This window comes from Pseudorca crassidens, chromosome 8 (genome assembly GCF_039906515.1).
Source record: "Pseudorca crassidens isolate mPseCra1 chromosome 8, mPseCra1.hap1, whole genome shotgun sequence".
Taxonomy (NCBI): Eukaryota; Metazoa; Chordata; class Mammalia; order Artiodactyla; family Delphinidae; genus Pseudorca; species Pseudorca crassidens.
The window spans coordinates 57,366,123-57,393,313 of record NC_090303.1 but is presented as its reverse complement, the minus strand read 5'-3'; positions in this window follow the sequence as shown (position 1 = coordinate 57,393,313).

Here is a 27,191-nt window from a genome sequence, read left to right as displayed (position 1 = left end):
GCTTGTGCCCACCTCTAAGCAAAACCTCCTGTCCACTCAGTTCCAAATGCAGTCAGTCCTGTGGTTTGACGGTGCGTGGACACTGCATTCACATATTGGCTATAATACATCTCTCAGCCTTCATACTTAAATGTTTCTTGTGGGAATATATCCAGCTGGGTTTTCATTCAGATGGCTGCTAAATCTTTTGTCTTGGATATATGCTATAAGGAACACAATTTCCTTCCTAGAATTGTATATGGAAGCAACCAAAAGCCACATTTGAAAGTCTGGTTGATAATGCTAAATTCATTCTTTTTTTTTTTTTTTTTTTTTTGACTGATTCAGGTTTGAAATTCCCTTGAAAAAGTCTTACTATTTTAACGTTTGGCAACTTTAGTGCCAATTCTGCAATAACGCACTCTTGGAGTTTCATCTCAAGATCTCTAAACCCGATGACCAAAAAGCCCGAGGAGTTGTCTGTACAGGCAGTGCTGGGGGAAACTCGGTGTGAGTTTGTAAATCAGTACATTAGTGACTTGAGGTTAGAACAGGCTCAGAAGCTTGACCACCTGCTAGTCCAGTTCTTTTTGTCATTAGTTCTTACATGATTTTTAGTCAAATCAGATCGCCTTTCCCATTGATTATTTGAAATAATAATCCTTGTAATGACAATTATTAATTATAATATGTCGATTAGACACTGTATTATTGGTATAATAATAATAGTATGTGCTCCCTGCCTTTCATATAACTTCTGTATACATTAGCTTGTTTAAAAGACAAAAATCCCCTGTTTGGGGCAGTGTTTATAGCAGTTAAGAGTATGGCCTCTGGTGACAAACGGCCTGTTTTCAAATGCTGGCCCTGCCACTTACTACGTGTGATCCTCGTCTCTGAAATAGAGGTGATAATAGTATGCACTTCGCAGGGTTGTTGTGTAACTAAATGCGTTCACACACAGAAAGCCCTCAGAACTTCACTTGGCACACTGTAAGTGCCTAAAAGGTTATTACTTATTATTATTTTGTTCCACTGTGTGTAGCCTACATTCATAATTCAAGGGGGGCTTCCCTGGTGGCGCAGTGGTTGAGAGTCCGCCTGCCGATGCAGGGGACGCGGGTTCGTGCCCCGGTCTGGGAGGATCCCACATGCCGCGGAGCGGCTGGGCCCGTGAGCCATGGCCGCTGAGCCTGCGCGTCCGGAGCCTGTGCTCCACAACGGGAGAGGCCACAGCAGTGAGAGGCCCGCGTACCGCAAAAAAAAAAAAATAATAATAATAATTCAAGGGTTAGTTTCAACCAGTTAGGAAGAGCATTCTTTACCAATAACAATGAGCATCCTGCCTTTCCTCCCACCACCATTCATCGTCCAACTCGTTGTTCTGTTGATACAGAAAGTGGCCCAAGGCTGGCAGCAGTGAGTTTCTAGTGAGTGAGTGGGTTTTTAAAACCTTCCGGGGAAAGCTTGCTGGTGAGCAGCTCACCTGAAAGGGAAGGTGTTCCTGAGGCCCCTAGGATGGCACCTGGCCCTCTGGATCCCTATGCATTCTTCTTGCCCTGCAGTCTCCAAAGTGCTGGGCCCGGTCCTTGAGGGCCGTATTCTTTCAAGATGTTTGACTCTGGTCTCATTAAACCTGTCTTGGTTCTCCCCCAGGCTGCTCTTGATCTTCACTGTTAAGTGCCGTGGTAGGGTATTAAAGTGGCCTTCTCTGTTAAGAAAATAGTCTCGAAACTAGAGAAGACCTCCTAGCAGGGTACTCAGAAGAACATGGCTGCCCAGTTCTCAAAGACCAAGACCCCCTCCCTCGGCCCATCCTGGGGTGTTCTCAGGCCATCGCATACAGTGGATGCGGTCACACCCTCTGGGCATCAACCACAGCCAGATTCTACCAGGGCGCTGTACCCACTGCTTCCTAATTGTAACCAGATCTGCCACTTTCCTTTCAGGAAGACAGCTAGGTCCACCAGCCATGCATACTGGCCTATTTACTGATAGGTCAGATAGCCCTTAATTTAATCCAGTTTAATTCAATAAATATTCATTAGTCATCTGTATATGCCTATAATCATTTATTTTATCTTGTTTCCTATAAAGAACGCCTTACATACATATTATCGAGAAAAATGAAAACCTGCAGAATCAAACTATTTTAACTTCATTTTCTGATAACCTAGGTCCTCCACAAATTAATTCTGAAGCATCTATCATTTTTACTTCATTTTAGAAATCAGCCTAGCGTGCTCTCTGGTTCTCACCTCTTGCAGGTTCACCGGGGTGTGGTGGCTTTGCACCCATGCCCATACACACCTTTGTTCAGTTAATGGTGAAATAAGGAGTGTCTGATTTTGAACCTTGTCTGTGTCTGACCTGGCCGCAGTATAGTTCACAGGCATGATGCAAGTCAGAACTAACTGGCTCATGTGGAGACCAGATCCATTCGGCACAGCCAGAGGGTGCACTAACTCCCGTGGCCCCTCAGCCCAGATACAAGGCACTCTGCCCACACAACCTGCTGCCGGGGGTGGGGGAGGGTGGGGTTGTCCATATTAGAGTAAGTAGTGGTTTGGTCTTTCAGTCTCATGAATACCAACTTTGCAATGAGGACATAGTTTGTAAATCAGCAAACAAGTTGTCTTAGAGTGCTCAGGCAGGATGGTGGGCACATGGAGATGGGCTGAAAAGGTGATATTGGACCTCTGTGGTTTTGTCTGCCTCCCTTCCCTTTCCACTGGGAAATTGCTTCTTCTCTATCCTAGATGGTTCTGGTGGATTGTTAATTATTGAGCCTCATCCCTGGCTGTCTTAGTCTGTTCAGGCTGCTATAGTAAAATAGCATAGAACTGGGTGGCTGATAAAGAGTAGAAGTTTATTTCTCACAGTTCTGGAAGCTGGAAGTCCGAGATCAGGGTGCTGGCACAGTCAGGGTCTGCTGGGAGCCCTCTTCCAGGTTGCAGACTGCTGACTTCTCCTTGTGTTCTCACACGGTGGAGAACAGAAAGAGGAAGCTCTCTCTCTTATAAGGGCACTAATCCAAATCATGAGGGCTCCACCCTCAATTACCTCCTGAAGGCCCCACCTGCTAATATTGTCACGTTGGGGGCAGGATTTCAACATACGAATTTTGAGGGGACACTAATATTCAGCCTATAACACAGGCCCTGCCAGGGGGGTAGACCCATGACCTAGACCTGGCTGAATCCAGTGTTCCTCTCCACAGGGATTGGGTCAAGGCATGGGTAGGTGGCCTAAAGTAAGGTCAGTCATGTCCTTTCATGAAAGCCAGTCTGTGGACACTGGGACAAATTTAGGGCCTCTTGCTCTTTCATATAGAGATAGCCTATGATAAGAAAGAATGAGGCCAACATACAAAAGAAGAGAGACAGATAGAGAGATGGGGTAGTGGAGGGTGGGGAGAGAAAGAGAGAGAGAGACAGAAAGACAGACAGATAGACAGAATATTGCTATTACTTGAGTCCCTGTGCCTGAAAAAAAATCCACTCTTTAACTTCCCAGTTTATGAACCACTAAATCCACTTTTCTGCTATGGATGTTTGCATTGGGTTTCTTTCACTTACAATGGAAAGCTGCCTGACTAACCTACTAGGTTTAGCTATTCTTCAACTAACTACTTGGCTTTGGCAATCACTTAACTAATGCACACAGCTCTTCCCTCACTCGTAAGTGGAGTTAAGTCTAGCTACGTGGTAGGTCTGCTGTGCCTCTTAGGAAATGTTCGTGGAGTAAGTATAACTAACAGTATAGGGAGAGTTAGTAAGTATTGGGTTTAACTATGAAATCGCCAATATTTGATCATTTTGACCTACAAAAAAGCAATTTCACATTGTGGCAATTTCACATTGCCACATTTCAGTTACATTTATTGAGGCCCTGCTTTTTGCAGGCCTCGTGCTGGATGCTGTGAGGAAATTAAGGTGGAAAACGCAAGGTTCCGCTTCTCAGGGAGATTAGAGCCTCCTGAGGGACTTACAACTTACTAAGAAACTGTTGCTAGAGTGTTGGCCTCACTCCATACATTAATGAAAAGATTAGTTTTTTTTTTTGAAGATTTCATCTTTATCGATGAAATGTGCCACGTATAATCTAAGGATCTAGATAGTATCACTTTCAGAGAAGCGTTCTGTCACTACAGTTCCTAGAACCCCTCCTTTGGCAACCTCTCTCTTTGAACCCTTTTGGAGCTGTTGTTCTTCAGCCCAAAGAGTCAAGCGTCAAAGAAAATATTGAACACGAATATGCCTTTTCGATCATCTCTGTGCCAATTCATCCTGTCCCCATGAGAATTTTCTCCTTTTGTCCCCTTTGCCTGGGAAAGAACCAACTTAAAAATGTATCTGTGCTTCATCAAATCCTCAGCTCACATCAAGCAGAGGCTGAAGAATAAGTAATGGGACACAGGCAAAGAATAACAAATATTTTGCTATGACTTCAATCTACGTGTGACTGGGCTCTCCCACTAAGTGGCATTGGAAGTGACCTTTCATGCTTCTTCTGTCCATATTTTTTGATTTAGATTTCTAGATCTGGTACAGCAGTCTGGTGTGGTGGTGATTTTTTCTAGATATATCAATTTCAGGGTACTTGCCCACCAGTTCTCCTCCACATAATGTGTACTTAAAAACAGAGCCAGAGCCTGGCAAGTTGCCGAAATCAGGCTGGCTACTGATCTCAAGTAGAAAAAGAATTCCCTATCGAGAGCACAGTTCTTAACCTTTGCGCAGCGGTCATCTGGTCCACCTTCCTTTGCCGACTCACTGGAGCCTAATGACTTCTTCCCAGAAAGGGAACACTTCTCAGCTTTAAACAAACAGCATTTACCTTCTTATTTGTTTAAGGTGAGGCATCTTCTTGTCCTGCTCCCTCCTTTTACTTAAAAAAAAAATCACCATCTTGTGGAATAACTATTTTGCCAAATCTGTCCATCAATATAGGGAACCTTGGGAGTGCCTTAATGGACCTATAGAATAAGTGCTCTAATTTATGTCCCATGGACTTTAAGGGCAAAATGCATGTGGTAGGGGTCATGGTCACTAGCACACAACCCTGATGTTTTAACTTATCTTCTGCAAACAGGAGCGAAGTTATTCTTCCAGGTGTACATAAATACAGCAGTTCAATGCAGTCCAAACTGTGGTATGTGGCTTCAGAGCCCTCTGGCTTTGCCAAACCCTCATGCTCGTGTACACACATTTTACAAGGGGGCAGTCCCGTTGCTAAAGGAACTCAAGTCACTTTTTCGTGAATGTCCAGTGATTGGCAGGAATGCTGGCTGTTTTAAATATCATATTGTTCCATGGTGAAGAATATTTTTTATTGCTAGTTCAATAGCATTTCACAGTTATTAAACCAGAGTCATTGTCCCTGGAGGCTCCCAAAGGTTCAGAAACTTTGGGGCCTGCCAGTTATCCCCATTGTTTCAATGCGGCTGTCATACTCTGACTGTGGCACTTAAGGTGTTTTGGGGGAAATGCTGAGAAAGAGGCTTTTCAAGGGTATCGTTTATAGTCAACTTCTTTTCATAAATAAGAGTTTATGGGACCAAATTCAATCACAAAAAATTATTTTGAAATGCTTAAAAATGAAAACCTTAAGGAATGGTAGACCTGTGCTATTATAAATACACATGAAAGCATGTTGATTAAAAAATGTTTGCTATATTAGATGTGGCAAAACATCTTATAAATCCCGAGAGAAATGCCTGCCCAAAGTCATTGCTACACCCAAGTAACACGATCCAAGAAGGAGATGAATGGATGTGATCAGTGAAGGGGTACATAGATTTCTCTGCAAGGAAGGCCTCCCCCAGCTTAGTTAGTGGACAATGAAAATAGCCCATAAGTGACCTGGGTGGATGGCCTTGTACAACTGGCAGTTGTTAGTGACAGTTGAGGACTCGGCCAGGAGAACAAGGCACCCCTTTGATGAAGCTAAGTGTTAGTGTGAGGAGAGAGTGCAGGGCCTGGGGCTGTTTCTTCAGGGCCAATATGAGATCCCAACAGGAGCACGTCGTCTTATGGGGGTCACCCCAAGGAGGAAACACTTAGGGTCTTTTGCGAACACCCAACTTTCTGGGAATTTGACTAATGTTTCATTATATCTCCTGACAGCACCGAGCTGGTTCGTGCAGATTTCACTCTGCTCATCTCTTTGTGTACTTTCTGTATTATTTTCTTTTTCTTCCTTGGAGAAGAGTTTGTGAGGCCCTGAGGACCACACCAACACTCAAGTCAGTGGATGCACAGCTAATCTTCTGCTGAAAGAAAAATGGATTCTTATTTCTCTTCAAGTATCTCTGGCAACAACTGGGTGTGGGCAGGAACTTGCATTTATCTAAACAAAAACAGAAGATGTATGACCTATCTAAGCTCTTCTGGCCAACTCTTCTCTGATGATACCACTCCATGGCAGGTTTCTGAGAATCTTTTATTTTTCTAGAACTTTAGAGGAAAATACCCTGTGCTTGATATTGTGGTCGATGAGTGTATGACAGTTGTGTGGGCCCTGGGTGGACACGGTTTTCTACTTCTCTTCATGAAAAGGAGACTCTCCCCATTCCTGGAAACTTCCTCTAGTTATTGTCTCTTCTCCCCTGCCTGTCCCCCATCCCAATTCCTGCCACTCTTTATTTCTCACCAACGGAAGTTAGGGCTCCCTAACACGGGGAGGGAAGTTACCCCTCCCCGTGATAACATTGAGGGACCATTGTCTCCTGACCGCATCTTTCCATCATCTATAATGCACATTTTGTACTGTTAATTTATATGTCTTTAGTCCACATCTTACATTTTTCCTCCAAACATTTCCTGCATCATTCAAAAGGAGTTTTCAAGGCTCTGCCTTTTAACATTTAAAAGACAGAAAAGAAATCTTTAATGTTAATTCTAGACTACATCAATAAAACTACTTTTTAAGAAAGAAATGTAATGGTTGAGTTTTCTCATTATCAAAACAATCTTACTTTTGTCAGTGTTGAATCCTCCCTTCCTGTTAGTATTGGCTCAAGGAGCACTTGTGAGACGACTTGAATAAAATGGATCAGTGTCTGACCTTAAAACAATAATATCTTATAGAAAAAACCTGGAAGGATATATACCCAAACGATAGCATGGTTAGCTTTGGGGGATTTGGGTCATTTTTTCTGTCTTTTTCATACCTTTCTGTATACTGTGAATTTGTTCTTATACTAAAAAAAGAGGCTATTTTACACATAACCTCCCCCGCAAACTGTTTCGCATTATGGTGGTTTTGTAAGGAAGGGGTCATTGGCGAGGAGGTTGTGCCTCCAAAGAGGAGCGGTGTGTAAGGGCTTAGTCTGCTACCTACATTCGTGTGTCACTCTGAGTAAATCAGACTTCCTCGTGTGCAAGATGAGGACAGTGGCCTCCACCTGTAGAAATTAAGGTGAGACTCTGCTGAGATAACCCATGGAGAAAACGCTGATGTGTGTGAAGTGCTATCCACATGGGAGGAATAACAATAGCTCTCCTTTGTTTGGGAGGAATCCGTGGGGCAAATGTAGACCAAGGATCTGAAACGAGGGCGTGTATACTTGGTGACCTGACACACAGGTTAGCATGAACAGAGGAGCCTTTCCCAGGAGCCTTTGAACTTGTGCAAGTAGCCTGATATTCTTAGTGGCTGCTCCCAGCACTGTATTGTGAAGGGAAAGTGTGTGTGTGTGTGTGTGTGTGTGTGTTGGTAACCAAAGTGCTCAAAATGTAATATGCAATGACATCAACTACATGCAAAAGTAATCACCAGCGCACCCAAATAACCCCACCAACTGACTGATCCAAGCGCTTTTGCAAAGTCTGGTTGATGTGGTGCCAGATGTTCGATCAAATCACAGAAAGGTAAAATGATTAAAAAACAGAAACCAAAAACAAACAGGAACAGCAGCAGCCTCTCAAAGAACACCCAACTAACCCACTAAATATAACAGCGGTCCAGGTGACATAAACCCTAGTGGAGTGTTCCTGGCTCCCTAGGAAGCAGTGGATGGACCTGGGGCCTGGCCATGGTGACAGTAAAGTGACCTTCTGGAAGCAGAAGCAGGTAGTAGAGAGCATGGGGGTGGGGGGTATACCCAGACCATCCATGGAGGCCCTGGACACCCCTGGGTCCTGGTGATGATGTCCTGTCTGCAGGGGCTCAGAACAATTTTCAACACCACTCACATGCCAGGCGGGGCTGCTGCTTTCACAGGTCTGGACTGCTCAGCAGTGAAGGGGTTACGTGTAAGAGGGATCAAAGTATTAAACTGTCATGTTGACAGTAAGTCGGGGAACTGGCTGTGCAGGGGCCTTAATAAATCTGCCCTTGACTTATGGACGAACCTCATTCAGCAGAAAATTATTTCTGCAGCATATTGAGTGCTGTGCTCTGATTGAGTCGCTGGAAGTTTACTTTAAAAGAAAGGTGGCAATGAGGAGAAGAGAATGGAAATTCAATCCACATGCGGTGTGGAGAACTATCCAGTAAATTCTTTCTCAGATAAAATAAGAAACAGAATGTGTAGGACTCTCAGAATATGGTACATTCCTTTGATAACTAAAATGTCTGAGGGGAAGAAAATGGACGAGGAGTGAGTCTCGGTGAAGACTGATATGAAGCAGAGGGAGGGGTTAGGAGGAAGAAAACCTTAGTGATTTAGACGGGATTGTTCACTCATTTGTTCATGGAGTCCACCAGGCTTTATTGAGCGCTCACTATGGATGAGAAACGGTGGGTGTGGGGATGAGCGTAGCATCTTGCAGAGTCCATAGCTAATGAAGTAGATCTGCACACTCATTGTACACCTAGAATCTGTCCAGCACCAGCTCAGCTCCACACAGCACTATGGCGACCTTCTCTGAATAAACTGTGAGAGGATATAGTCAGATTTTAGGTATGAGAGAAGGGCTGACACTTTTTCCCAGTACATTTTCCCAATTCAACATAAGGAGTAGAGCTGTCATGAATCTGAAAGGCCGATTTAACAAAAATAGATATCTCTTTCTTAGATGATATATGATTTATATCTTCATATTGCTTTTTTTTTCTTTATAACATTTCAGAAAGAAAAGAAAGGTTAAGACCGGGGGAGTCTGTATTTTTCAGTCCAGTTCATGAAGGCACAAAGAATCCTTTCAATCCCAGCCCAGAGAGAATTTGAATTCAAAGGATAATTTGGGAGACAGAACTTCTCTTTCTGCCAGTTTTGAAACTATTGGGAAAAGTTCAAGAAAATGAGTTTTCCTCTTTTGAATAATTTATTTGCTGTTTGTTTGCTGGCTTTCTCTGTATCCTTTCACCCCCAGAGCTGCAATGAGTTAGGAGCATAAGGTGTCAGATATTGGCTTCTTGTTGCTGGTGGGGGTCTCTAAATTTATGACCTCTCTGGGCATTCCAGGCACAGATAATATATATTTTACAGAGATCCGCAGGTTTCATTTTCTCCTCCAAGTTTGGGAGCTTTTTGTTCGAAGGGCTGATTTGTTTTGCTGTAGCGGAGCCAGCCACGTTGCTGGAAGTTTCAGCAGAGAACCTGATGCTCTGTGGTATCCGAGCTTTGGGAGAATCTTCCTGACCAATTTACTCGCTTCTGCGAGCAGGGATGGTGGGTTCTTCCCATCTAGGGGCATGGCGGCACCAAGACAGAACCCGCTGGCTGTTGTAAGACAAAGGTTCTAAGGCTCAGAAAGATTCTTGTCTGCTCGTGAGTGTGGTGGTTGGATGAGTGCGGGCAAGGTAGTGGTGGGCTGAAAGGATGAATTATGCTCATGTTCATCTCTCAGCGATTCAGGGGACAATGATATGGTTAGTCCAGGGGTTGTTCCATGAAGGACTGGACTGCCACTTAACAGACCCGGGTTAACCATCCAACGTGCAATACCCTAGTACAGTTTATTTGCTCCCAGTAAAGAGAATGTCCAGGAGGGTACAGATCCCCGGAGGGGGAATGATTTCAGAGGATCCTTTGTGACTTTCCCATCTCTATCCCTACCCCTAACCCCATCCCCATCCCCATCTCCACCTCCACCTCCATCATTATCTCTCTTTCTGAGAAGGGAGGGTTGAACTCTGAGTAACCTGAAGAGGACTGGGGCTGTGGTTAGCTCTCCAGGTAAACCTGGATAGAGCCTTGGGCTTACAGACCTGGAGAGGCTGATGAAACCAATTATTGCCAAGAAAACTGACTGCTATTGACCAAGCTTCTCTCAGTGTGTTAAGTATTTAATGATGCATTTTATTATTTGAAGGATGTTATTCATAAGCTTAATTTAATATCTTTTTATGAACACATTTTTTAAAACCTTAGCACCTATTTAACTATACAAATAAATTTGATCCTAACAGGGGATCCTGGTGAAGGATATATTACATACGGATGCTTAGAACCCTGCAATGATTTTGGCCACCCTCGGTGAATTATGTCATCATGCTGTTCCTGGTTTCCCCTACATATACAAGAACACACCTCTTTTACTTTCCTCATGGTCGGTAAAGACTAAGGTGATGCCCCTCCTCGCCCTGTCCCCACCAAGATCCAAAGTTCTCTGGGAAGCTTTTACAGAGTGAAAATAATGATGATTTTCTTTTATTTTGATCATTGTAATTTGGTCACCTTAATTTAGAACCAGAAGCAAAGTAGACATTTGATGGTGTCATGAATATTGTGAGTTATACGATCTATTTTAATTCCCAACCTATAAATACATTCATGTTGTCTTTTTAGGAGGTCATATATCTCTTTTTGCCCAAATCCTGCCATGACATGTACCAAATGTGTTCTTGAGCACTTTTCTCTCTCTGCTTAAGAGATAACTGCTAGAAAACATCTGGTCCCAATGCTCAGAGTGGCTCTTTTCCTTTCCCGCTGTCCAGTCTCCCCTTTCCTTACCTAAGCCAAAGTCTTTTTCTTCACACTTGAATTCAGAGAGATCACGCTGGACAAAGGGACTGGAGAACTCAGAGGGAACTTTTGACAAATGCCTCGGCAGGCATGAGGTGGTGAGAAGGAGACCGGAGAAGCTGAAGGGAAAAAAAAAAAATTAAGCTAAGAATGAAGAGGAGGGGGTACCAGTGATCGTGGAGGAGGGCTTGATTATCAGTTGAAAATTCCTAGCCTGAAACAAAGGAGACTTGAAGCATTCAAAAGAAAGGCAAACCATGGAACTCAAACAAAGCTGGTGAATTACAAGAGAGAGTATTATATGAGCGCCCAACAGTGTCAGGATATTCCATCCTCAGAGGGCGTGTGGAAATCCACCAAGTGGCTTGATTAAAAACTCAGGAAAAATGAAAAGAAAGGAATGTGCCTGAGTAGAATTTTTCACAAGGCAAGCTTGTTTTTTAGCTTAGTATATGTCAGATTGAAACTTAGCCAAATAATTGCTGGGAAAATATTTGGTTAGGTTTCAAAAGACTGTTTGGAGAAACTCACTAGTTGTAAAATGGAATATTTGGAATGACTGCCTGGGAAAGATAAACTTAAAAGCTGGAGAGGTGTGCTCAGTAGACCTAAGGGAACAAAAAGGCGTAGAGAAGGGCACGGTATTTGGTATTCTTAAGGATGAAAGCAAAGGTGTCCGAGCAGTAGTTAATTTGCCAAATTTTGAGCTTTGAGTGGTTTTCTTGATGTGGTTTCCAGGAATTATAGCTTTAGTCTTTTATGCAAAGCGGTGTCTTGTTATAGAACAAAAAGCAATAGACTCTAGCCACTGTATCTGAAACCCTGAATTCTGCTTCAGGCATCCGTCTCACGTCTAGTTAACTGTAGAAATAAAATTGGAGGGAATTTGGCCTCTCAGGTTATAGGGCTGGAAAATGCTTTGAGAGGCCTTCTGGTTGGATTACTTCTAAACCCTCCTGGACAGATGAAAATTTATCTTATTTTTAAATGTTCCCCAGAGGAAGAGTGTCCACAGGCTCCCTTAGTAACTCATTTCAGTTTTTAACGACCTCCACATTCAGGAAATTCCTTCTTCTGTCTTACCTAAACCCACTCTGCTGCAGCTTAAGTCCATTTTCTTTTGACCTGCCCCAGAAAAGATGGGAAAAAGAGGTCACCCTCTTTGCATAAACATCCTTTCACATAATTAAAGATAAAATTTTAAATCGAAAATGTTCTCTATCGCCTCTTCTTTATCACATTGAATCTCCCCACTTCCTTTAGCCTTCCCCGAGGGGTTCCATCTTTAATCTCTTGTTCACCTTTGCTGTAGCCTCAGAAACTCCCTCAGTTGTCTGAAGTATAGCTCTGGGATGGGAGAAAAGAGAGACTGTGGCAATGCACGTCCTCACGTCCTTCCCCAGGACAGAGCTGATGGAAGAGACTAAATGGTACTGACGATATTTAAAAAATTTTCTTGCCCGCATTATATTTGTTTTCAAGGTCAAATTGTGCTCGTACAATAGGTCTGTGGACATTATTAAGGATACATATCTTTAGGTTTTGGAGGAGTGAAAATAAAAAAGAAGTAGAACAGTACATTCATACAGTATACTAAGAATTACTTGGTATAATACAAGGATAAGTTCAATTATTTTTTCAGATAAGCAAAAATCTATTTTTGCTCATGGGGTTCTTCCATTAGGTAGAGGCATTTCAGAAAATATCCTTTCAGCTTTGCCCAGTTGTTATTTGAAATTTTCCACGAATTCGTTTCTGGTCCTGGGGCTGAACCACTGATCTTGCCCTCATTCTTGGGGATGAGACCCTAGAACCTAACTAGATACCACCTTTACCAGAACTTTACACAAATACTTCCAGGGCAGGGCTAAGTCTTGACTTGCTTTCTTGGGCATCAAAGCTGTTGGCTAAACAAAATAATGTATCTTTTATAATTTATTTTTGCATTAAACTAGATCCTTTTCTTATCCGTTTATACAGAATGGCCAACATATTTTGATATTTGGGGATCAGAGAATCACAGAGATGGCTTTTTTGTAACTTGTGTTTTTTCCTAATTTCTAAAAGAACTCGAGAAACAATGTGAAGCATTCTCAGATTCCTTGTAGTTTTCAAAACATGCTTGTGGGGGAGTTAAATGGGAAACAGGTGCTTTCAAAAATATATTGCTATTTTTATGAATCATATATTTACTCTTACTTGTGTCTTAGCAACAGATCATAGAAGAAATCAAAGCACGCAGAGAGCAGCTACTTGTCAATCACCATGAAGAGTGAGTTCATAGCAAACCAGGGGGCAGTGCTGGTTAGGAGAGGGGGTCCTAGATGCTTCTAGGACCCCACATGTGGTCTCTAGGACTCCACATACTCATCCATGTTTATTCTTATGTAGTAAAGGGCCCCTATCATGGGCCAGGCATTAGTCTAAGTCCTAGGGTTACTGCAGAGAATAAAAAGACAAAAATCACTGCCCTCAGAGAACCTACATTTAGTTTTGGTTTCATATACTTACGTCTCACAGCACCTAATAGAGTTGGAAATTGTACCTTTAAAATGTATTACTTGTTTTGCAGCCATAAAATGATTACTTACGAGAAGTTTATAATCATGTGGAAAATGCTTCCTGGGTTATAATGTTAACTGAAAAGAAGGATACAAAGTTGTATATGAATCTGTTCTAAGTCAAAGCTGAAAACAGCAATGTCATCATCCCTTTTAACCCCTCCCCCCACACAAATAAAGGTTACAATAAACAGATATGCAGGAAAGACTAAAAGAAAATACAATGAAGTGTTAATGGTGGTGCTTGTCTTTGGGTATCAGGATGACAGGTAGTTCATCTGCTTTGTATTTTCTGCATCTTTCTTTTTTTGGTAGTAATCAAATATTACCTTTCAAATGGAAGGACACATGTTCATTGCAAGAAAACTAATTAATCAGAATTCTAGTAAACTTGAGAGGTATTTTTCTAAGGCTTGTCTTCTAAGAACCAGAGGCTGTAGAATGATCCAGCTGGCATTTTACTATTTTCTCTCTCAACGTGGAGGCCTTGTAGGTTACTGATCACTGCACTGGAGATTCTCTTATTTACCACCTTACAGGAGGTAGAGTCAGGAAGGTTGAGTCCATTGGTTCTGTGTGCAAACGTCCAGAGCTTGCCCGGCATTGGGTGGTTGGTGCATTAATGCACTTTCTATTTTGGGCACCCAAATAAAGTGGCTGTTTAGCACACTCAAGTCTGGTTGGTCTGGAAGCCAGGGCTCCAGGACTCCTTTTAAACTCCTGTTGTCAGAACATCTGAAACTACTGTAGCACCAAACACTTGAATAATAAGAGTTAAGGAGGAAGCAAAAGCGGCCTGGGTGATTTCTTCTTCTTCTTCTTCTTTTTAATAGGAAGGAAACTCAATCAAACTTTGCATACAAATGTGATAAACTCTATTGCTCAGCTTTTAATGAGAGCATGGAATTCTAAGTAAACATGGATGAAATACAACTTGTCAGCACAAAAATACCGCCTGTCACAGCCATTTGTGTATAAAATATGACCCGCAGGTTTGAACCATATGGTTACATGAGTTCTAATTTACGCGGCATCTTCTTAAGTCAGCAGAATGCGTCCTGGCCTGCTTGTGGGAGGTAGAGTCAGCACCTCACCCAGCGAAGTGGAGAGGGCTCCCCGGGGGGTTAGGCTGGTTTCAGCTGCTGCAGTGGAGACCAGAGCTTTGCAAGGCGAATGGCACATTCCCCGGACGACGCAGGCGCTTCCAGGAAGAGGCAGGGCTGACCAGCCTGTCCCTATGATCAGCTTGCAAAGTCTAACGTGTGAAACTGAAAAATATTAAACATCACAGCTTGGACTTAGGCGTTACTTCTGTCCCCACTGGGGACGTCGGGTGGGGGGTGGGGGGGGGAGAAACACAATCCCCTCTAGACGCGAAGGGGAGAGCGGACATTTGGATGCTATTTTAAAGCAATGTTTAATGACGTGAGAAAATGCATTTGCAGCGTTGTGCTCCGTGGCACATATACGCAAGCCCAGAAAGGCACAATGGACACATTCTGTGATTTAGACATGAATTGGAAAAGCCAAGGAGATGCCATCGAAATAAAAATCAGACTCGAAAGTCTAAGCTGAGCCAGAAACAGATGGACTTTTGCTACTTAAAAAAGAAATTCTTCTGTCCTCTCCTCTTTTTCCCCCTCAAGCTGTGCCCTGTCACTATCTTAAGATGACCTTTCCACCGGGTCTCCCTGAGATGCTTTCAGTGAACTGGTTGGAGCAAGTGACTCTTGACCTTTCTGCAAATTCGCGGGGAGCCCCAGGGTTCTCTGGCTGTCCTCTGGGTGGTCCCCGAAGACCAGGCTGCAGATGTCTGCTCCTGATAAGTCCGGAGACCAGGGGCGGGAAGAGACCCATCACGGGCTCCGCTGGAGGGTTAAGTAGCTGCCGGCCAAGTGCTGGGGCCCAGAGCAGCTGCTCACCCTGGGAGACAGGGCTTCGGGCTTCAGTTTTTTGTTTTCTTGGCAGGTGCGGGGGAGGGCACTCTTGCTTTTTGAAGATTCCTTTTCTCCTGCCACAGTCAGCTGACAATGAAATCTTTCAAGTGTTGACATTCTGCTAAAGGATATTATCAGCACTAACACGGAAAATAAGGCTCAGATGTTCATTCTAAGTAAGTCTCTAAGCAGAGACTGCGATTCACATTGCTTTGGAAGAATAAACAGAGCAGCCTTCTCAGGAAAGAACGTTTGTCCAGCAGGTATAAAAGGGGAATAACTGATTAAGCATAACAGAGGAAATAAATCTAGAAACCATTGTTTTTGTTGCTAACAAATCGTTGTCACTACAGAGAAGCAATCTAACGTTTACTGAGCACCTACTAAGTACCAGGTACTGACCCGGGCACTTTTTGACCCACCACACACTGCGAAGGTGCTGGTATTGCTCCTCTTTTAAGATGAGGAAACAGAAGTTCACAGAGATTTAGACACATGTCCTTGGGCACAAAGCTAATAAGCAGTTGAGCCAAATGACTCAGATCTGTTGAATCCGAATCTCATGCTCTTTCCCTTATACTCTCACAGTTAACAGCTGGTTCGAGGGACTATTAGGCTGTTGCTCAAAACTGAGAATGTGTTTTCTTCATTTCCTGTAATAAGCTGGAATTTACTTGTGATTGGAGGTGAGGCGTCCTACATGGGAGAGTGAAGACTGAGGTTGCTATCATTTCTAACTATATGATGGCTTCCTATACAGAAGCCATTCATCATCATCATCATCATCATCATTATCAAAATAGCTAACATGTATTTGTTTTATAGCTTACAGAGAACTCTTCCAATTGGATTCCCCTAACATTCTTGTGAGACAGATAATATTAGTTTCCTAACTGTGCAGAGAAGGAAGTTGAGAGTAGCTCAAGTTCATGGTGGCGGGATCTTTGACTCTAGAGCAGAGCTGTCCAATAGACCTTTTTTTTTTTTTTTTTTTTGCGGTACGTGGGCCTCTCACTGTTGGGGCCTCTCCCGTTGCGGATCACAGGCTCCGGACGCGCAGGCTCAGCGGCCATGGCTCACGGGCCTAGCCGCTCCACGGCATGTGGGATCCTCGCGGACCGGGGCACAAACCCGCGTCCCCTGCATCGGCAGGCGGACTCTCAACCACTGCGCCACCAGGGAAGCCCCCAATAGACCTTTTGCCATGATCGAAATGTTCTCTATCTATGCTGCTCAGTATGATAACCACCAGCCACATGTGGCTGTTAAGCACTTGAAATGGGGCTAATATAACTGAATTTTAAGGGGCTAGTGGCCCCCATATTAAACAGCACATCTCTAAAACCTGTCCTGTTCTTTTTTTGGCCATGTTTTCTCCATTTGGTGCAGCAGTTCTGAAGACTGAAGGAAAGAGAATGAACACAAACTCTAGGACCCAATTTTGATGGCTACAAAACTTTTCCAACACTGAAAGGAGCTGCAAGAGGTTACACATGAACCTTGCATGATTTCCCTGTGGGAAGGCCACTAGGCTGTGTGATACTCTGATTTGTCTGGGGTTCTTAACTATGTTGTTCCCCCCCACCCCCAAAACCTCCAGGACAGGCTAAACCAAACTCTTCCCGTTTCTTTCTAGCCATATGGTCTTATGACAAACATGACAAATTCCTGCTCTGTATGGTCTGAATCTTGTTAATCTGCCAACTGCTTAGCAGCCATTATAAAGCAGCTTTTATCTGGAGATTCTCATTAGAATGTGAAATTAGTCTAAGCCTAAACTACATTTTGCCAAATCCCCCCTCAGTCTGCTTTTGAAATAGAGTCTGTTCACAATAGAGCTTTTGTTTCTTGAGTGTCAGGCTGTCTTCCATGAGGCCAGATAATTTGCTTTAAAATTTTTTTATTATCAGATATATAGTATTTGCTGCAGCCTAAACTTTGGTAGCAATACATATATATTAATATGTATATATATATATATATATATATATATTTAAAGTTTCACTTCTGCAACAGAGAAAAAATATCTTTTGTTGCCCAATAAATAAATGATTTTAATGGCCTCATAAAAAAATACTTTTAAAATATTATTTTGTTAAATTTCATCTGACCTATTGATGCATCTAGTTATTCCTTTGTTATTAAAATCTCTCAACATTGCCAAGAAACAATTTTGCTTTTCTACACTCTTCTTCAGTGATGGTAAGTGATACAAAGAATCAGAAGTGGACAGATTAAAACAAAATTAAAAAATAAAGTTAAACTAAGGAGGATAGGTATGTATATGTGGTTCCCCTAAAAATTTATAATTTATTTTTTTAAAATATCTTTATTAGGTTTTACAAAACAATTCATGCTAAGAAGAAAAATTTTGAAAAGTTATCCCAAGACTTTCTTAAGTGATAAAATTTTTTTAAAAGGTTTTTTTTGAAAAACTGAAATGAAGTGACCTACTCTATATTTAGTGAGAAATAAAGACAATTTTAAAAAAGAGAGAAAGAAAATGAACATTTTCTATCATCATCCCTTCTTAGAAGAAAGGATATCGTAATACTGAAAAAAGAAGGAAACAATGTCAGAATAAAGAATAGCTACTTAAGGTGAACAAAGTTAGCCTTAGAGTGATCACTGCAAGGTCTTCTCTTTCTCATTTTGACCCAGACCTGGAAATGTTGGAAGGCACTTGTAGACAATACGTATAGAGAAGAAAATAAAACTCCCCTTGAATTCCACCTGGCATGCTGTTTGATTTTATTACACTTTATCGAGATAGTTATGACTATGTCTGTGAAAGGACTTGAATTTTCGTTGGTATTTCTTGTCGCTCGCTGCCTCTCTGCCTTCACTACTTCCCTTTCTAGAGTGTTTGCAAAGCTTGCCTAAAGGCAAAACGACTGCAAGTACCATACTATCAACACAATCTTTAGAGTCATGTACGTTTTATCCGTCTTGTTGACTTGTCTTAAAAACTATCTATCAGTCCAACAAAAACAAGATGGGAGATAACTTGAATAGGAAGTGTGTGCCACTCAAAGCCGATATTTTCCTCTGTCCCTGCCAAGAACAGTTACTAAGCAGTAGGAGGAATTATTGTATACTAGCTAAGAGCTTGGGCTTTGGAGCCCGCTGCTCTTAGCACATCCTTATACTAGCTTGATAAGGTTCTGAGTATCTGTTTTCCCATCTGCAAAATGGGGCTGCCTATGTCTTCCCACTTACGAAAGTTGTCATGAAGATTAAATGTCAGTTGGTTTGCACAGGATCTGGACCATGGTAAGGGTGCAGTGAATGGCAGCCATTGTTATTTTTATCTGCAGGACACTGGGCACTGGGTGGAAGGTAAAGAAGCCTTTGTGTTTCTCATTGTTTGGGCCGCATTGTCACTGCTCACTAAGTATCAATACTAAGCAACAGAGAAAGTGGGTGGATGCTTGTTGGAAAGGGCATGAAGGGTCTGTGCAGGGCAAATGTCGACTCTTTGATGTGCTGCTGGGTCATAGCAAGCTTCTCAGAAACCCCTCCGGCCTCGAATTTGCCTCCTGCTGAATGTCGACGTTCTCTGAGGTGTGGCATCCAAGAGGGAGAAGTTGAGAGAAAGCTCAAGTGTGGGTGGGACTCCCCCAAAGAAAAAGCTGCCCAAGGAATGTGGGGGGCTGGGACTTGAATCATCAATCGCCTTTTGTGAAGGGGTCCAAGATCTTAGATGCTCCCTGGGAGGGCTTAGCTTTCAGAGAAGACAAGTTCTAGAAAAAGGTTTGTTGCTTGAGGAAAAAAGTAAAGATATTTTTATTTTTTCATTTTTATTCTGATTTTGTTTTTGTCAAGGAGCAGGGGTGGAATCCGGGGAAGATGAAGCAGTTCCTAGAAGGACTCAGAACTCATCTGCAAATCTACTGGGCTAAAGCAGCTTTCATGTCTCATGTTCTAAACAAGCTTTATTTTATTTTATTTTAGTCCATCAGAACTGGCTTGATTTTTGTTGTAGAGTTTTTGGTTAATGGGAGAAGCCCATTTTTGGCTGCAGATACCAGTCTCTTCTTCTTTCTTGGCTATTCCCATCGCTAGGAAAGAACTCTCGGTGCCTGCAGTGTTCCAGAAGGTATTGTTTGAACGTAGAAACATTGGTTGACTGAAATATTGGGGCTATAACTTTGGAAAATTATTTCCAAATAATAACTCCCCTAAGCTTCATTTTCCCATCTTTCAAATGGGGATAATAATAACAACTAACTTATAGGGTGTTTGTGAAGAGCAAATGTGATAACGCTTGCAAAAAACTGAGCACCGCACCTGAGCTGTCAGCCCCAAGAAACTGTCAGCTGATACCGTGATTGTCGCCAGGCAAGTAGAAAGAAGCTTGACATCTCACAGCTTATGTCGCTGATTTCTGAGCTCGGGACAGCACCGGTGCGTTTCCTTCTGTCACAATTTTCTGCTCTTAGGAACTTGTGGGGTGTGTCCCCCCAGCCCCCAACCCCAATCAGAAGCAAAACTAGGGGTGGTGAAAAAAGGAATCATTGCTCCCTGTAAGCACACTCTTCCAAAAGTGGTGCCTTTTTAACACATTTTAAGACATGTTGACCTGAGATTTGTTAGCTTTATGATGAAAAGATACTAGACAAAGCCGGGGGATATATATCAGTGGAACACAATTAAGGCAGTCAGGCGGGTGGAGGCTTTCTCATGTGTTCATTCCCTCACCTACCCATGGTGTGGGTCCTCGCCCCTCCCCACCCCCTGCTCATTCCCGCTGTAAGAGGAACATGGCTGCCCCTCTGCCTCCTGGTACTGGGGTCTCAGGCTCCCCTTTCCTCCCCAGGCTTTTCTCAGGGTTGAGTCGTGCTTTATTTGGAATCTAGAGCTATGTGAGGCCCCTCTCGCATAGCTGTAGGAAATGAGGGTAAAATGAGGCAAAAGGTGCTTAAAAATTCTAATAAAAGTCAAGAGAACAAAGCCTGTCAATAAGTGGTGCCTTTTTTGAATCTTCTAAGCATGGTGATAGATGGTGCTGCATCTTCCACATTTTCACCTTTGTGATCAATGCTTATTAAATGGGTGGTTAGGCGCCAAGACGCATTCTGTGGCTATGCAACGGAGTTTGTGTAATGTTTAATTTTTGTATTTCCTGTTTCGACCTAATGATTCCACTGTGAGGACACAGTGCATGCCTTTCAATCTGGTGAGTATTCCCTTTTCCCAATGTCTCCTAAAGCTGGCTGTGTGTCAGGAAAAAACTGGGGGCAGGAGTTGTCAAACAATTATGGGCCTTGCCCTTAAAGGTAATTCAGTGGGTCTGGGCTGGGGCCTAGGGATGCCCATTTTTAATCACCCATTCTGGGAGATTCTGATGGAGTCAGTTCATAGACCTGCATTTAGGAACTGCTCTATCAGTGATACACACACACACACACACACACACACACACTCTGCTGCTCTCAGCAGATAATAAATCCTTCCATGGGATCAGAAGCTCAGGGCCTCCCTTTTCCAAAGGAGACAGCCCTCAAGAAGATTTTGAATGATAAGAAGCCAAGCCTGGTCAAATTCCCAGGGATGGAATTTAACAGTGACTGATTAGGCATCATCTGCTATTTGAATGTTATAATAAAGACGAATGAGAACTTGGGAGAAGATCTCTCTATAACTCACCTACAGCAGTCAGTGCCCTACAGGGCAGGCCACAGGGCAGGCTGCTGGGTCCCAGGAACAGCACTTATAAGTTAATAGGTATGCACTGAGCTTATAAAATGTTTTGTTAAACGACAAAATCCTAAACATTATACAGGGTCCTATTTTGTGGTCCATATGCTGACTAAATTCCCAGATGACTTTAATGAGCAAATGGCAGCCCATTAAAATTACAGTAGTTTTGCAGAGAAAATAGCTCCCCAGAGGAGGGGAAGAAAACCAGCAGGCTGCTACTGAGTTGATAGCTGTCCCATGAGCTCCCTTCTCTTGCCCAAAGCTCACCGGTGGAAGAAAATCTGCTGTTCTGAAAAATCTTCGCTCCTGCGTGGCTCATCCTCCTGTGTCTGAGACATTGCTAAACAGGTCCCAGCCTTGCTAACCTGGAAGCAACAGAAAAAACAATACTTTTGTGTGCATTTTGCCTAATAAAGAAAACATTTATTATTAACCACTGGGAGAGAATGAAGTTGTTTTTCCATTTTGGTATAGAGACCTCAGCTTGCTTTCTAAGAGGTGATATTGTAAAGCAATAACCACTTACTTTTACTAAGTTATCAAACTGCAACCTCTGTTTCTGTTAGAGGTCACTGTAATGTCTGCTTTGCCCTCAGAAAAGGCACTGTCATGCAGACCAAAGGGGCAGTTTCTGAGCTCCTCTCTTTTTTCCCCTGTATTCTTCTGAGAGCCCATATGATGCCCAGACATGCTCAGCATATGGTTCTCCCCACCTTAGAGTTTGTTCTTTGGAGACAGCATCCTGAAGATTTCTTTTCAGTGCACATCAACACGCAAGTATCCTTCATCCTGAGCCGTGGGGGGAGTTTTTAAGATAAGCCTTAGATAAGCCTTCTGTTTCAGCTCCCGTGTGTGATTTGTGCTAAATACAGCATTCTAGAACCCTTGCCATCACAGGTCCCTAAGAGGGCCTCAGCCTTCAATTGACAAATTATGAAAGTCAACAGAACAAAAAAGATATTTATTATATTAAATGATATTATAGTATACTGTACTGTAGCATATATCAGCACTATCTAATGGAACTTTCTGAGATGATGGAAATGTTTTATATCTATTCTATCTAATAGGCAGCTACATGTGGTTACTGAGCACTTGAAATGTGGCTAGTGTGACTGAGGAACTGAATTTTAAATTAACTTAATTTTTTTAGATCTCCTTTTTTCTCGAGCAGTTTAAGGTTTACATCAACACTGAGAGGAAGTTATAGAGATTCCCCATGTACCCTCTGCCCCGACACATGCACAGCCTCCCCCATTATCAGCATCCCCCCACCAGAGTGGGGCATTGGTTACAATTGCTGAACCTCCACCGACACATCAGTATTACCCTAAGTCCATAGTTTACATTAGGGTTCACTCTTGGTGTTGTACATTCTGTAGGTTTGGAGAAGTGTAAAGTAAGTATCCATCATTATAGTACCCTACAGAGGTCTTTCACTGCCCTAAACAATTCTCTGTGTCCTGCCTTCTCATCTTGTCTCCTCTCTCTACCACCTACTCACCACAATCTCCAGCAGCCACTCATCTCCCTACTGTCTCCATAGCCTTGCCTTTTTTCTGGAATCTTACAGAGTTGGTCTCATATAGTGTGTAGCCTTTCCAAATTGGTTTCTTTCACTTAGTAAGATGCATTTAAGTTTCCTCCATGTCTTTTCATGGCTTGACAGCTCATTTCCTTTTACTGCTGAATAATATTCCATTGTCTGCATGTGCCACAGCTTATCATTTACCTACTGAAGGGATTTGGTTGCTTGAAGCAAATTAGGCAATTATGAATAAAGCTGCTGTAAACATCCGTGTGCAGGTTTTTGTGTGGACACAAATTTTCAGCTCCTCTGGGCAAAAACCAAGGAGTAAGATTGCTAGGTCGTATAGTAATTTAATTTAATTTTAATGAATTACAACTTAAATGGAAATGCCCAGATGCAGCTAGTGGCTACTGTATCAGGTAGCATGGGATATATTGGGCTGGCCAAAAAGTTCGTTCGGGTTTCTCCGTGAGATCCTATTAAAGCTTTTGTCCACAAAGAATTTGAAGCACAGGAAGACAAAGCAGTATAACTTTGAAAGAGGGATAAGAAGGATAAAGAAAAGAGTGAGGCAATGGGGAGCCAAGGATAAAGGCTCAAAATATATGCCAGAGTAATCCACCTCCATGATGGACTGGCCCTGACTTGGACTCCTTGTTTTCTAACAGAGAAACATATGAAAGACAAATCTGGTCAATTACCCAAATGAGGATGTCCAAAAACCCTAAACAAACCATTTGTTTAGGAGAATTACAATGAAGTTCTAAGATTAAACGAGAATTCTTCCCAAGCATTCTTATTTCTTTTTTAAGACTTTTTTTTTTGATGTGGACCATTTTTAAAGTCTTTATTGAATTTGTTACAATGTTGCTTCTGTTTTATGTTATGGTTTTTGGATGTGAGACATGTGGAATCTTAGCTCCCTGACCAGGGATTGAACCTACACCCCCTACATTGGAAAGTGAAGTCTTAACCACTGGACCGCTAGGGAAGTCCCAAGCGTTCTTATTTATCTGTGTTGTTTTCCTGCTTAAAACCCTTCAGTGGCTTCCTACTGTCCTTATAATAAAATTCAAAGTTCTTCCCATGTTGTGTCAGTCAGAGTTCTTGGCTGCAAGCGAAAGTAAACTCTGGATGATTTAAGCGGCAAAGACAGTCACTGAAAGGACTTGGGAACAAGTCGGGCTGGGAAGCATAGAAACCCTAGTGAAGCTGCAGGAGCAGGCTCAGAAGGCAGTCAGGGGCAAGGAAGGCCAGGTGGAGCCAGCACCGCAGCCAACAGCTCACCACCAGCTGTGTAGTGAGGACACTGCTCCTGCCAGGGTACAACACTACAGGCCACTGTGTGCATGACCACTCCCCTTGCCTCCCTGCATAAGACACTGGACTCTACTCTCAAACTGTGGCCGTTACTGTCCCTGGAAACCTACTCTGATACGATGCTGGCATCACCTAACTCCAGGTGGATTCTCCAGGATTTGTGCTTCTTTGCATCACTCCCAGTTTAAAGACTGGGGCTTGTGCATCTGACCGGCTGAATGTAGGTCATGCACCAGCACCCTAGCTGCAAGTGAGGCTGGATGAGCAAGTCTTTCATGTTTTCAAGTTTTACAGCAAGATGCATTATGCCTCCCATAAAGACTTGGAAGCTGAGAAATTCCTAAAACATAGGAAAAGGGTTCAGCCACTGGCCAGACAACAAAGAAAAGAAAGGAAAGAAGGGAGGGTGGGGAGAAGAGAAGGATGGAGGAAGTCCACGACAAACGTGCCACAGGTCCTGCATGATGTGGTTCTTACCTGACGACCACTCTCACCTTTGGCCCCTATTTTCTAGGCGCACTCATTTTCTTTTTGTTTTTATAACACGCTCCTGCCTTTGTACTTACTATTCCTTCTGCCTGCAAAACTCTGCTTCCAGATCTTTTCATGGCTGACTCTTCCTCATTTAAGTCACCTCTAAAATGCTACCTCCTTAGTGAGGCTTTTTCTCTGACCAGCTACTCTGACCCCTGTGGCCTCTGCTAATCACTCTTCATCTTGTCACCCTTTGCTTTATCATCCCATTTTATTTTCACTCTAGTTCTTGCCACTGTGCGATGCTATCATATTCACGTAAATATTTACTTCTTTATTGTTTGTTTCTTCCTATCCCTGACCCTAGAATGTAGGCTCCATGAGAGCCGGGATCTTCCATACCTTGTTCTCACTGCATCTCCAGCACCTAGGGCGCTAATTAGCACCGGGTGAAAGACAATATTTGTTGAGCGAATAATCAATGTAAATCCTTTACAACATCATATTAGATATAACAATGTGTTTCATTTAACCGGTTATAACAACCCGAGTACTACTAATAATAGAATCCTTTATATTAAAAGAATGCTTTACAGCTTTAAATTTCCTCTCCATTATTTCACTTATTCCTGAAAAAAAAAAAAAAAAACAGCCCAAAGATACACATATAAGCATATGTGTAGCCCAGAACATCATGGCCATCACACCTGTTACATGCTACCTGTTAGCTGATCCTTGAGACCTCAGACCTGTGGTCTCTTGTAAATTATGCTGATTGCCATAAGGTTTTGATTGGTAAGAAGGTTATGCTTTTGACATTAAGAGTTTTTAAAAATTCAATTCAGTAGACCCCATATAGAAGAGCACTTGGTAAAGACTTGAAAAAGGAGGCGGTTTCCTACCCAGCCTGTCTCCTCTAACCCTCAAAGTGGAACTGACTTTTAAGTCTTTAAGCTTCTCAGTCTCCACCCTAGTCTGCAAAGTAGAAGACTACGCACAAATTCCATCTTTGGCATTCTCCTTTCTTACTGTTGATATCTTACTTCTTGAGTTACAGAAGTGGTATCCCACTAAATTTCCTTCTTGAACCATTGGTGTCATATTCTTTTCAGGTTAAGGAACCTCCTTTAATAGCTTTGGAACATTATTTGCATTTTCGGACTTGCTGTAGTCTAATGGTGAGGTCACATCATCGAGACTAACTGTGATAAAATATATTGACCAGGTTAAGTATCAAAAACATGGGGCAGGGAAGGAAGTCACTTTTTCTTTAATCCCACATCACTTTTCATTTTGAGATTCTCAGGAAGGAAGGCTTGCTGCCCGGGGTACCGGCAAGTTGGAAGTCCAAATCGACACTGGAGGCAGGTGGTTGTGAGTATCTCACCACTGAGCCCTGTTGAAGGATCCCGAGGATCAGCAGGTAAACTAGGGCAGGTAAGGAATTCGTGGGCTCTAAGTCTGACACGGCCTCTCAGCCTGTAATACATGTGTAGATATTAGAGTAGAGAACGGGCGTCCTGGGATAGAAGGCCCACCCTGAGATTCACTGGAGTCTGTAAGAGGCACACGGCCCTCCAGACGAGCCCCGTGACCCAGAGTGTTTAGGGAGTGATGAGGGATGTGCCGACATGAAGAGCCACAGTCATTCCTCCTGACCTTGCAGAGCTTAGCCAGGGTCCCAGATGTAAACTCTTGCCAAACTAACTATGGAATGTCTTACATGGGCCCAGAGATGGACAAGTTCTTGAACTACTTCCTAAAATAGCAGTAGCGCATGTAGGAGAAGGTGCATCGATTTTCCCTGTAGCTGTGATATCACAAGGTAATAGACTACGTTTGTCAAGTGACCATGTGAGCACATCACTCCTCAAGCCACAAATGAATATTGGTCCTGTTACTATGTAGTCACACCTTACCAAGGACACAACTGCTATTTCCTTTATATCTTGGAAATGGTTATGGTGATTTAAAGGGAAAACTTGTATTTGGAGGTATACGTTTCTATTCAGAAGAAGATTGGACAAGGATGAGGAAGTTAGGTCTTCCTTGATCCTTGCCTTGCTGGTCCTTTTTTGGTCTGTGGGTAACCCTGCTTCTGTCTGAGGGATGCCTTCATGCTCTGGAGGCAAAGGTGCTCTTTGTTTCCAAGACCATCACCTCCACCCACCGCTACTTTAGGTGACTGTAGATCATGAGACGGATTTGGGAGAGTGACGCCAGAAACTGAAAACCTGGCCTTCTTATTTTATGAGTGAAATCAGCTTTCTGAAGAATGAGTAGAAGAAAATGATTTTTCTCCTCTGAGGCAACTTAACACAACGTGGAGGCAGGGTGGAGGGAACCAGTGTAAATTCAGCATAAGTTCAGTTCCCAATCCTTTATGAGGCACTATCATGTGCAGCCCTCAGTGATGTGCTGGGTATACAAAATAAATAAAGTAGACATGCCAGGATCCATTAATTATGAGTAATTAATTATGAGTAATTAAATGCAGGTCTGCATAAAGTACTTTCAGAATTTAGAGGAGGGGTACCTGGCTTAACCTGGGGAGTATGAGCGAGTGAGTGAACCTGAGGGATGATGTCCAGCAAGGGGAGGTGGGACATTAGGTCCAAGTCTTTAAGAAGAATTAACAGTTAGACACAGGCAGAGGGAGAGGGATTCTAAACAGAGAGAAGAGCATCTCGAAGTGAATGAAATCAGAGCAGCTCCAAGGGACTGGGTCAGAAAATGCAAAGCTGGAGAGGATGGAGAGGAAGGTAATGTCA